Below are 11,470 nucleotides of genomic sequence, written 5' to 3'. Positions count from 1 at the left end.
CATTGTTCTTGAATGGAGTTCATTAAAATGAATCTGCAGGTAACTGCTCTGTTCAACTTTTTGACAAATAGCTCCAACTCAATGCTTAACTCCAAAGGGGTCAGGAAATGAAAAGGTAGCCCCATTCCTCAATAATTATTAATTTCCTGTCACTATTTTCCTTACTTCAAGAGTAAGGAAAGTTCTAAAAATCTTTAGAGGTTGATTAAAGAGTAATTTGTTAGTGGGATGGGGGGAGGGAGGCAAAGGAAAGGGACAGAAGATTATTTCTGAACACCAAAAATAGTTTCAAATTCCCACCAAGAAATGACAAATTGTTATATACACAGTCAGACAGGGAGATGTATATTTTGTTTTAAATTCCAATTTCAAAATGTACTGCATAAAGAGAAACCACAAATTGAAACTTCATGTGCTCATGCTGGCAGCAACACCAAGCTTACGGTTTTCTTCTAAAAATAATCCCCCCAAACCCAACCTAAACCTTCCTGAACCTCCTGTCCTCTCTTTAATAAGTAAGAACACAGGGTGTTTTGATTTCTTGGTGACTTTTTTCCTTTCCTTTGAGTCACTAGTGAAGGACCAACTGCTCTCAAACTTAGGTAATATTTCCATTGATTTCAATGAGAGATTTGCCTGGTTGAGGTGTGCAGTATTTACCCCAGTATTTACATGAAATCAAGGAAAGTGATAGGAATGAGGAACAGTCTTGGCAGGAGAATGAGAAGTAAACACTATTTTGTAAAGAGATGGAGAGTAGAGAAGGAAGATAATGATTTTAGTACCACTATATGAAATTTTACTCCTTTTCCATCGTTGTAATTTGTCCTTTTTAAACAGAAAGACTTTTGAATTTGAGTCAAATATCTAAAGAAGATGAATTTAGAGGACTCAGTGCTGATCATAGGAAACAGCCCACATCAAAATCCCTTAAATAAATTACCTCTAATTTAAGCAAAACTGTACCACTGACTAAAGACAAACCAGCCCTTTCAGCTTTCAGAAGAGAAGTCAACATCAAAGGAGAAACCTGAAGTAGAAGCCTAGAAATGCAAATCTGTTGGTCTTTTCAGATTCAAATTCTCACGCTTCTTCCATTTCCTTTTACAGAAAGAGAATGTGGTCAGACTTGGGGAATGACTTCACAGCTTTTATTAAAGGGTACTGTAATCCTCTCCTGGATAACTGGAGAATCATTATAAAGAGAAATAAGCAGTGATGATCTGTCCCAGTTTGAGTCCTGTGGCTTGGAAATTCTGGCCCATGAGATGATAATTTCCCAGTCTAATTACATGAGAATGTATAAATATGAGCACTGATGAGGAAGAGAATATTGTGCTGAAAGGTGAGTGGTATTGAGCTCCCTCTGCTTTTATGGGGAAAAAAAGTCATATTGCACATACCAGTAACAGTTCAATATAAGAAAAAACTCTCAAACATGAGGATACTCAGTGCTGGGTGTAGAGTGTTAAAACTGGGGTGGTGAAACTTCCACCACGTTTGACTGTGTGTAAAGATGCCCATGGCATCAGTAGCCAGTCCTCCAAATTCATCTTCATTAGATATTTGACTCAAATTCAAAGATCTTTCAAGTGGCCAGCCTGGATGGTTTGGGGTTCTTACAGACTCTAATGAAAGCAGGGTAGGAATCATACTATGTTACACATAATTAAGAGTAATTTCTCTGAACTTCCTGTTATTGTTCTCAAACAGCATCAGAGAAACCTTAATTACTTGCAACAACAACACTAAGGAAAACCCCCAAAACCACTAGAACAATACCATGTAGAATAATGTGAATTAAATGTTAAATTTAGTACCTCCATAAAAAATGCACTATTGATAGCTCAGAATTTCCCTGCCTGGAAACCACCTGAGCACTGCCTTATTTCTAGACATCTGTCACCACAGTTATTATCTAACAACAAGCATAACATGAAAATAATCATTGTGTTTAGGGCAGGAACAATAACTAATTGACTGACATGAAATTGCATCAATATCATTATCTCCTGTTGACTTTTTGATAGTATGTTGATGAACAGTTAGCATTTTCCAGGGTGGAAAACCCTATTTGTTTCCTAGCAGGAACCCTTCACCAAGAAATTTTCTTTAATAGCTACCTAATTTTTCAAATTTAAATATAATTCTTTTCAAAAGCTGTTGATATTTCATTATCTTGGTATTATGGGTGGCTTTTTTTAAAATTATTGGGTGGTTTTTTTCAGACTTCAGTCTTCTGCAGAATGTAAACTAGTAGAGGGTTTTGCTGTCATAGTAGAATAACAGATTGATACCCACAACTTAGTGCACAGCCTGTCCAGCCTAATTTTGAACTTCTAGGCTATTAAAAGGTATTTAAAGGTATATAAAAGGTACTTAAAAGGAAAAAATAGGTGATTCTTAGGTATCTAATTTATGCTGAAACTAATAGGAATTAGACATCTTTCATGGACTTATCAAAAATCAAAGAGGCTACAAAACAAATCTAAAATTCTGCCCTTTTCTGCTGTAAGGCTTTCCAGGAGGAGTCATTTTTATAATGTAAGTTTTTCCCAAATGTTCATTTTTGTGTATCCAGTCACAATTTTTGTGTACTCCCATCCTAGCTGAAAAAGCTCCTCTTGCAAAGTGTGTTAATGCCTCACACATTACTCTTCTGTGTTTGAGGTTTATGGTCAAATACCATGCAAATACCTCATGGACCTTAGAAGCTTTCCTATAGCATCAGGAGTTTCACACAGCCTGGTGCATAATCCTCAGATTTTTTTGCCCTATTTTTCATAAAAAGACACATTGCTCCTGAGTATCAAATCTTTTTGAGGTCATAAAAATACTATCTGAGCACTTTTGAAAAAAAAAAAAAAATTGGGAGCACAAGGGTGTGTGAATATTTTCAAAGTTGCAGTTTGACTAACCCAGCCTTTGCTTAGATCATCAAACAGGCATGTGTTTGGGACACAGAGGCACTACAGTCCTGGAGTATTCAGCCCAGAATCCTCATGGTTATGTGAATAATTATCCCTTCATACCGGCCTAGAAATCTTGGACAGAAATAGCAATCACAGCAAGGGTGCTAAGAAATAATTTGTACCATACATCTGTTAATGTCCCTTAGCCCAGCTGGAACCTGCATGCTTTCCTCCCTATCTTGGGTTTCTCAGATTGTGTTGATGTGTGTTTAAGCTGCAGGAACATTCGAGGCAGGGGGGAGACAAGAACTGCCCTGGTATTTTCATTCCAAGCTGTGATTTCTCTTATCAGGGTGGGTGAGGAAGAAAAGTGTCAAGTGTCACTTGGTGTCCTGCTCTCTGCTTGTCTGGCTGTCTCAGGGAGGAGCCTCTGAGGCCAAAGCCCCACAAATGTAGAAGACCTGGAAGAGAGCTCAGGGCAGAGCCCTCCAGCAGGTGTCCAAGGCAGCACCTCTCTGATGATACCCAATTCATATGACTGACACTGGTTTTTTGAACAGTGTCAACAAAAGGAAGACATACTTTTCATATTTTCCATATTTTGTTTCATTTTGGTATTGAGAAGGACAAGAGAAATCCCTAAGGAGTGTAATTTCAGGTTATTAATTGTAAAGATGCAAAAAGGGGAGAGTAGCACAATGCATCTCTTATCTGGCCCTGATTTTGTGAGACAGCTGAACTAGAGATCTCCTGACATCCCTTCCAACCTACAACAAACAATTATCTTGTAACACAAGGAAGTCTGATCTTTCAAGCCTATTTTGCTATTAAAGAAATAGTTTTCTTTTTTGCATGCACAGCATTTTGTTCAGCCTCTCACTTGACGTAGGATCACATTGTATTTATGTTTTACATGCTTTCCTCGTTCACTCTTCCCCCTCCTCTCTTTTGCTCTAATGCCACAAACTCTTCCCACCCCATATATTTTTATTTTACACAAGAATTATGCAATTCATCTGGGATTTGCTTTGGACTGCTTCCAAATACACCCACACAACTGCTCTAAGAGTGATGAGGTTTATCCAAAGATGGACTTGGCAAGTCTGTGTTTCAAAGGGTTACTGATCCAAAATGCTTCAGGAAGACACTTCAAGACACGTAAGTAACCCCACAAAGCAATAAAATAAGATTGTGAACAGTTTCTTTATTTAAATGCTTACAAGAGTTGAAGCTGGTAGCTAAAATATTTTGTCTGAAAGTGGCTGCTTCTCCACTAGTGAACCAATATCCATCAATTTGGTGACAACTAACTGGGTGCTCACAGCCTGGGACTATTCAGGGTTTCATGATGTTGAAGACCTGCCAGGATTTTTATTCAGAATAACACAGGAGCTTGGCTCAACCAATGGTCAGAGGGATCCTTGACACCCCGTTAACTAATTTTGTTCCATCTGCAGATACATAAAACAACCTTGGAAGGCCCTGTTGCCCAAGGCTATGAATCTGGAGACCAGGTTTTGATCTTGGCTCCCCCTTGGGCTGAGCTGCCTTTCTCCTCCAGCCCTTAAACACACCCTCCTAGAAAAGGAGAGTGCACAGCACAGCCCTCCATTGTGGAAACACTCAAAGAGCTACTGGTGAGAGCTGCAGTAATGACCAGGATTCTGTTTCTGCCAGGGCACTATTTCCAGAACCCACACTCAAACTTATGAAATTACCTTTTAAATGATGGGACAAAATAACTCTTTTTATTCTCTCTCCTTTTTAAATTTTTTTTTCTTTTTTTTCTTTTTTTTTTCCCCAGGTTGCTCCCCGTATTTGCATCCCCTGGGTGGCAACAGTGGAAAATGTTGGCAAGGAGAGCAGGCAGCAGACAAGGTGCTACTGGCACACACCTGGGGATTTGCCTGTGTCAGTGATGTAAGGATCCAGTCTCCTTGCAGAGGTGTGGTTTATCAGTGGAGCTCTGCAGTGCCTGGGATGCCAGGCTGAAGGTCTCCCATACAGATTCTCTAAGTTTCCTTTCATTCGTCCTGCCAAACAGGAGCTGTGCTTGTGGTGCTTTCCCAAACTGAAGGGCATTGCTCCATGAATGCAAGCAATGTTAAAGCCTGAATAATGCACACAGTCTTCCATTTGCAAATCCACCTCTCCCTTTGCCCTCCCCACCATGCGGTTTGGCTTTTGGCTCTGCGATAGATACTCTGAATCAATGTTTGCTTTCTGAGAGACTAACACCCAACACTGAAGGTCTGAGTCAAATCCAGCTGTGTTACAAGTCCATTGTTGGACTGTTGGTTGTTTTGGGGTTTTTTCCCTGGAGTTTTGCCACGGATGAACTGGATTTTTGGCAGCACAGACAAGAGCCTCTATTTTTGTCATTCGGTGCCCCAAAGACATCCATGTACTAATCATCCATGTACTAATCAATCCAACCAGAAAGTCAAAATCTTTTTAAGAGAAGAGCATATTGTTCATTGTAAATGTTTGCCTCTCCATTAGTGCACAAAAGATAAAGATTAGAAAGATGAAGCACAGCAAAAATAGCTGGATGATGCAGCTTACAGAGGTAGATGCAGTGTAACAACAGCTTGTGGGAGCTGTGAAGCACTGTCCTGATCTGAGGTGTATTTCAGTTTCCAGCTCAGTAAAATCCCAGCTTCTGCACAAGGAAAAACTTGTCCTTTTTACCAGGCTGTAATAAAATGCTTGTGGTGGTTATGGTGTGAGTCACCATTCGTTTAACATTATCTGAAGGTCATTTCTCCTAGGACAGACCACAGCACATCTCCACACCAAGCTCCCAGAGCTCAAGACTGGTGCCAGGCTGTCTGCAAAGACCCCAGAGGCTGAGTCTGTTTGCTGTGAACGCCCTGATGGCATGGCATGGGCTGGAAACCACCTCACACCATGTCCTGCTCTCCCAGACCAAGGAAGCCCTTTGGACATCATGAAAGGAGAAATTCTGCTGTCAGGGTGGCTGTGTCACACCTGGTTCCACTGAGTCAGTCTGTGTGCTTCATCTGTGAAACAGAAAAAAAATCCACTAACCCTGAGGGGTCAACCTGAATCGGTATGTCCACTGGGCAGAACTGGGGAGTTTAATTTGATAGAATTCTCAGGAAGAACAAGGGTTTGCTCTGGCAGCAGAGCTGCTGAAGGCCACAAGAGTCTTAAAACTCTGTTGTTATCAGGACTGTCTCTCTGGTTATCTGAGGGCTGTGGTGTTCAAACAAGAAGAGTGAAGAGGAAACCCATGGTTCAGTCTTATCTGTCACTGACATCTGCATGATGTAGCTGTCTTCATCCTAAGCAATGTCTGGACTCACTTTTCCTCTTCTGGTTCCCAGAGAGAGATCTGAAATATTCCTGCAAGAGATGGCAGGTAAAATCAGTGGAGCCACAGAGAAAAAATGGACTTATGGCTTAATATCTTATTATGTTATAATCCTTATATTATAAGGATTTTCTTAAATATGATAGAGTTGTGTGATGCGATATAATTCTGCCCACATCTTTGGTGATTATCATTTTTCATAAAACATAAGACAAGAGCATGGTTTCCTCAGTACTGCACTTCCAGTTGAAGAAATCAATTAAAATCCATTATACTAATCAGAAAATGCCAGCTGCTGTGAAACTCACTTTGTTTTCCCTTTAAATGCTTCTTTTGGTAATGTGACCAGAGACTCTATCCTTGGACATTTCAGATTTTCTTCCATTTCCTCATTGTACCATTCAAGATTTCTCTAGAACATCTCAATGATTAATGAAATCCAAGGATTCCCTCAAGCATCCTAATCCCTCTCCAATCCATATATATGCTCCTGTATCTTTCTTTCATTTATTTCCATGGGATTTTGGAATCTTTTAAACCTCTCTTTTTGCACAGTCCCTTTATCCTTTCTCTATCACCCAGCATATCAACTGCAGCAGGACCAGAACAAAACTGAGGTGGAAGGGAAAGGAAATGCTTTCAGTTGGTGTAAATGACAATCATAAAACAGGACATTGGCCTAGGGGCAACTGGGATGTGTTTATTCCATGAAGTGCCATGCAGAAATACCTGAGCTTGCTGGGAACATGCTAGTTCAGGTTACAGAAGCAAAGTGTACACACATTAGCAGAAATACTGGAATTACTTGGGTGTGGTTTTTGGGGATTATCCTGTTCCACCCAAATAGAGAAGTACTGTGAAGTTTATGTAGCCAAAAAAAGTGATCATTTCCTTAAACTTTTAAAGTTTTTTGGAAGTTTTTGCTCCTTTTTTTCCCAATTTTTTCATTGAAGTCATTCATTATGAAAGGTACATTTTGTACAGATGAAACTTGTGGAGCAGCTGTGAAGATGCCACTGCTATTGCTGCCCTCCCTAGAGACTCCAAAGGCAGTGATGGCAGAGTTAGAGCAGAAGAAATAATAGTGGGTGGGCTGGGCCGAGTATTTCTGCTTGTCTGGTCACCAGGAAAAGTGTCTGGCATAATTGAACAGAGGGGATATCAGGGAAAATAATTTGCTGCTTTAAGTAGGCTTCAAGAATCAGGAGACCTCATGGTGGGGATTAGCACTGTGAGCCACTGGAGCCCACAGGAGAGTCTCCCTCACTCCCCTTCTGCATCAGCACAGCACCAATCTACATTCCTACAAAGCACATAGATCAGAGTGAAGCTCTTGGTGCACAACCACCTGGATCTCCTTAGAGGTATTCATGTAGCCCCACCTCAGCTTTTCTCATGTTTTGCTCGCTGCCCCAAAAGGCAAATTTGATGAAATTTCCACATTCATTTTGGAAGCAGTTGAAGTGGGAGACTTTGCATTTTGTCCCAGGAAATCTGTGGAAGAAAACTCAGGTCTCTCAAATGTCAATTTAACATTTTTATCTCTGCATGATCCTCATTCTCTACTTCAGTTTCCCCTGGACAGAGGAAATTGCCTCCATAGGTGATCCAACACAATCACTGCAGACTGAGCTACAATAAATTCATAAAGCAATCACTGAAATGAGCACCTTTATTCTCTGATAACACATTGGTCCAGGATACTGCCCAGAAAGCACTGTAGAGCACCAGCTCAGAGGATTTGTGGTTTCCTCCAGCAGCTAAGAGCTCCTCACTGCCTGCACAACAGCTTGGTGCTGATCTGCTGGCATGGATGTCCTGCATTTTCATCTTCAACCAGATAGAACCAAAGGGCACAAGTGGATTGGGCCAAGATGGGGAATCTACCTAAACAGGATGATGTTAATTTGGGTGATGACCAAGGTGACAAAGGCTGATGCAGAATAAAAATGCCTGTCAGTTGTGTGGGCTGAGCTGGTACCCTGTGCAGGGATGCAGAGCATCCACACGTGGCAGATCCTCACCTCCCTGCCACAGCAGTTTGCACTCCACTACCAGCACCTATGTTAAAACTTCCTCTAGACTCCAGAAAGAACATAAACATGGCTTTCCATGCAGATTAAATACACACATACTTTTGAAACATTGTTGGTCATTACTAATTCATGGCTGCTGTCCAGCCAGTGAGAAAAACATTTCCCCTCCTAGGTTTAACAACAAAACCAAGAAAAAACCCCAACGAGTCAATGACTTAAACTGTACACTAAAACAGCTTAAAACACAAACATTTCCAGAGTACAATATTTCAAGTAGTCTTGTAACCAGAGGAGCTATTTTTTAACTGGATTCCTACTTTTTACTACCAACAGCCTTGTCTTATTTTCAGAGGCTCTTCTAGCTGTCAGACATCCTGACTCCACTTAATAAACTCACTTAGAGCAGAACTTTCTTAAGTCACAGTGTAAGTACATAAATTAGTTGTTTCAGCCTTAGACCAACACACTTCCCTTTCTTCCCTCTCTCCTGAGCACTGAGCTATGATGAAGAAACTCAAATCTCAAAAGAACCAACAGTTCATTAAAAAATGCTGCCATAACCCAACGTGCCCAAAATACTGCAGCTCCTGTTGGCTTTGGTTGGAGCTGCAGGGATGCCTACTTGTGGGTACAACCAGGTGAAGTTTGGTCTTTAAGTCAGGGACCCTAAGGTGAAATTCCACTTTTGAAATGTTTTATGTGCAGTGATATTAGAGAAGGAACTGCAGAGGTGATACCAAACCATAGCCAGGTTTTGTATTAAATGAAGTTTAATGCACCAGGAAGCTGAGAGACACTGGTGTGTCACCAGATAAGCAGGAGCAGGGCATATTTCATTAGTGGGTGGATCTTAGTCTGGTTCCTTGTGAAAATGAAGCTCAAACAAACCCCATAGTTGTGTCTCTGTCTGTGTCTGACCCTCCCTCGTAGCACCTCCATCCACTGGTAAAATTTATTCACATTCAACAGAAAGAAACACATTGCAAAGTAAATAAAACTGAAGGATATGGGCTGCCAAGTGAGAGAGGCATGCCAGAAGTCCTGCTGTCTGAGAGGAAGGCCACTTAACCTTACAGTGTGTCCAAAAGGGGATGGGATTTTGGCAATGTGGGCTCACACCTTCACAGAAAAAATATAAAAATGCTGCAAACCTTCAAGGCATTGGGCTTTGCTTATTCCTGCTTGTAACCAATATCTGTTGCTGTTGATGCATAAAAGCCACTCATGACAAGCCTGGAGGGACTCCCAGGGTTGCCTAAACCCTCTCTCTGCTAGCCCCTCTCCTGAGAGGGGGTGTGCAGCATGGGATCAGTTTGCTCAATTGTCCCTTTACTGGGAGGGATGAAGTGATTTTGATTTTCCTTCTCTCCATGGCAGTTCCCATCTGGAGACAGGGCTGAGGGACAAGGGGCACCCATTTCCAGTATAACCCCTTCAGTACAGGGGAAAAAGCACCTTGCACTCGTGGGAGCTGGGAGCAGCAGCTATTCCTGCTCTCTGGTCCCTTGCCCTGCCTGGCTGCCCCTTGGGCAAGCACAGAGCAGTGCCAGGTTGGTGGCAGGCAGGTGCTGGCAAAGCTCAGTGTTGCAAACACTGAGCTTCTCTGCCAGCTGCTATGTGTAGTACCTGGTGGCAGCTGCTATTTTTATATTGAAACTCATTTCTTGCTTGTAATCTCTGTGTTACATCTTGAGAACCAGATCTAGCCCTCTGGTAATTTGATCTTAATTAAACAATCTAGCTGCCAGTCCAGTCTCTTTCTGGTAAGCTGTGTATTGCAATGTTTGGTGTTAGTCAAAGGCAACAGGCATTTGTCAGGCCTGGTGTTGTAAATATAGCTCAATTTCCAAGAGATGCTGATAGCAAAGTTTGCCTTGCCCTGCCCTACCTCTCCCCTAAGCTGAGTCATAATAACACACAGGGTTAACCCAACTCCACTGCATGGTGTAATGCTCAGCAAGATCTGGCAGATAGGAGACCTCACTAATCTTACAAATCTCATCTTTGACACTGAAGCACTTGGCTGAGATGCTTTTTCTAATTTTTATGTGTGTGTGTGCTTAAGTTATTGTTTAATATAATCTTCTAAGTTACATAATGATTTCTCTCTTCACTTGGTGTCATCTGAGCCGTGCACAGGAATGCACACACAGCCTCTGACATCTTTTGAAGTCCTCCAGGGCCACTGCTCCCTGTCCACTGAGCAGGTTAGAAAAAGCAGGTGCTACATGTTCTTACACACATGTGCTTTCCAAGAGCCAGCTACACCTGTCTTGCACCACGTGCCATAACCTTTTGGACAGTTTTGAGCAGGTTGTGCCAAATTACAATGAGATTACCAGCAGAGATCTATGTTTTTCTCCCTCCTGAAATAACTGGAGCTGCCAAACATAACTGGTTATGCTCTCAGATGAAAAAGCCACATTCACTACAGGAACCAAGCTTTCAGCCATGGGGAGCCCAGGAGATGTGGTCCACTCCAAAATAGAGCATTTTGACTCAAGGTAAAAATCTTTGGTTTATGGAAAAAATATGCCCTTGCAGGCAGGAGGGAGCAGAGGGGAGGCAGATGCTTCCTCCATTGGGATGGTTCATCCTGGAAAAGGGCTAGCTGTAGTGGTGGCTTGAAGCCCTCTGATGGTTTGTTTCCCACCACAGGCTAGCCATTTCCCCCAGTCCTAGGTGGGCATTGCTAAGCCCTTGCTGGGCTCCAGGCAGATGTTCCCCAGGTAGATGCAGATGTGCCATAGCAGAGCCTGCCATGGGGCACAGGTCACCAGCACTTGCTCTGGTTTCACCAATCCATCTCTGAATGGGAGCTCCAGAGGTTCCAGCAGCCTCCCTTCAAAAATATAACAATTTCACCTCACAAACAATTTTAGAGAGACAGAGATACAAATTTTATAGAGGATCATGAGTGGACTCAGTTCTATCCCAACTATTTTATTTTTTCCTTTTTTTACCTCTATTTGTTTTTTCATTCTTTGCTACAGTATTTCACTACTTTTTTCCCCACTGGGTGTTTTTGCTCCTCTCTTGCCTGCTTTGTCTCTCACAGCCTCTCCTAGCCCAGTGACATTTGTGTTCAAATGTTCAAACCTACCCTGCTCAAGAGGGCTCAGGAGCAGGGTAAACAAGTTTGCCTCAGTGTTTAGCATGCAGCTCAATTGTACATTTACAGTAGA

The sequence above is a fragment of the Erithacus rubecula genome (assembly GCF_903797595.1).
Source record: "Erithacus rubecula genome assembly, chromosome: 5".
NCBI classification, from domain to species: domain Eukaryota; kingdom Metazoa; phylum Chordata; class Aves; order Passeriformes; family Muscicapidae; genus Erithacus; species Erithacus rubecula.
This window is presented reverse-complemented; position numbering follows the sequence as displayed.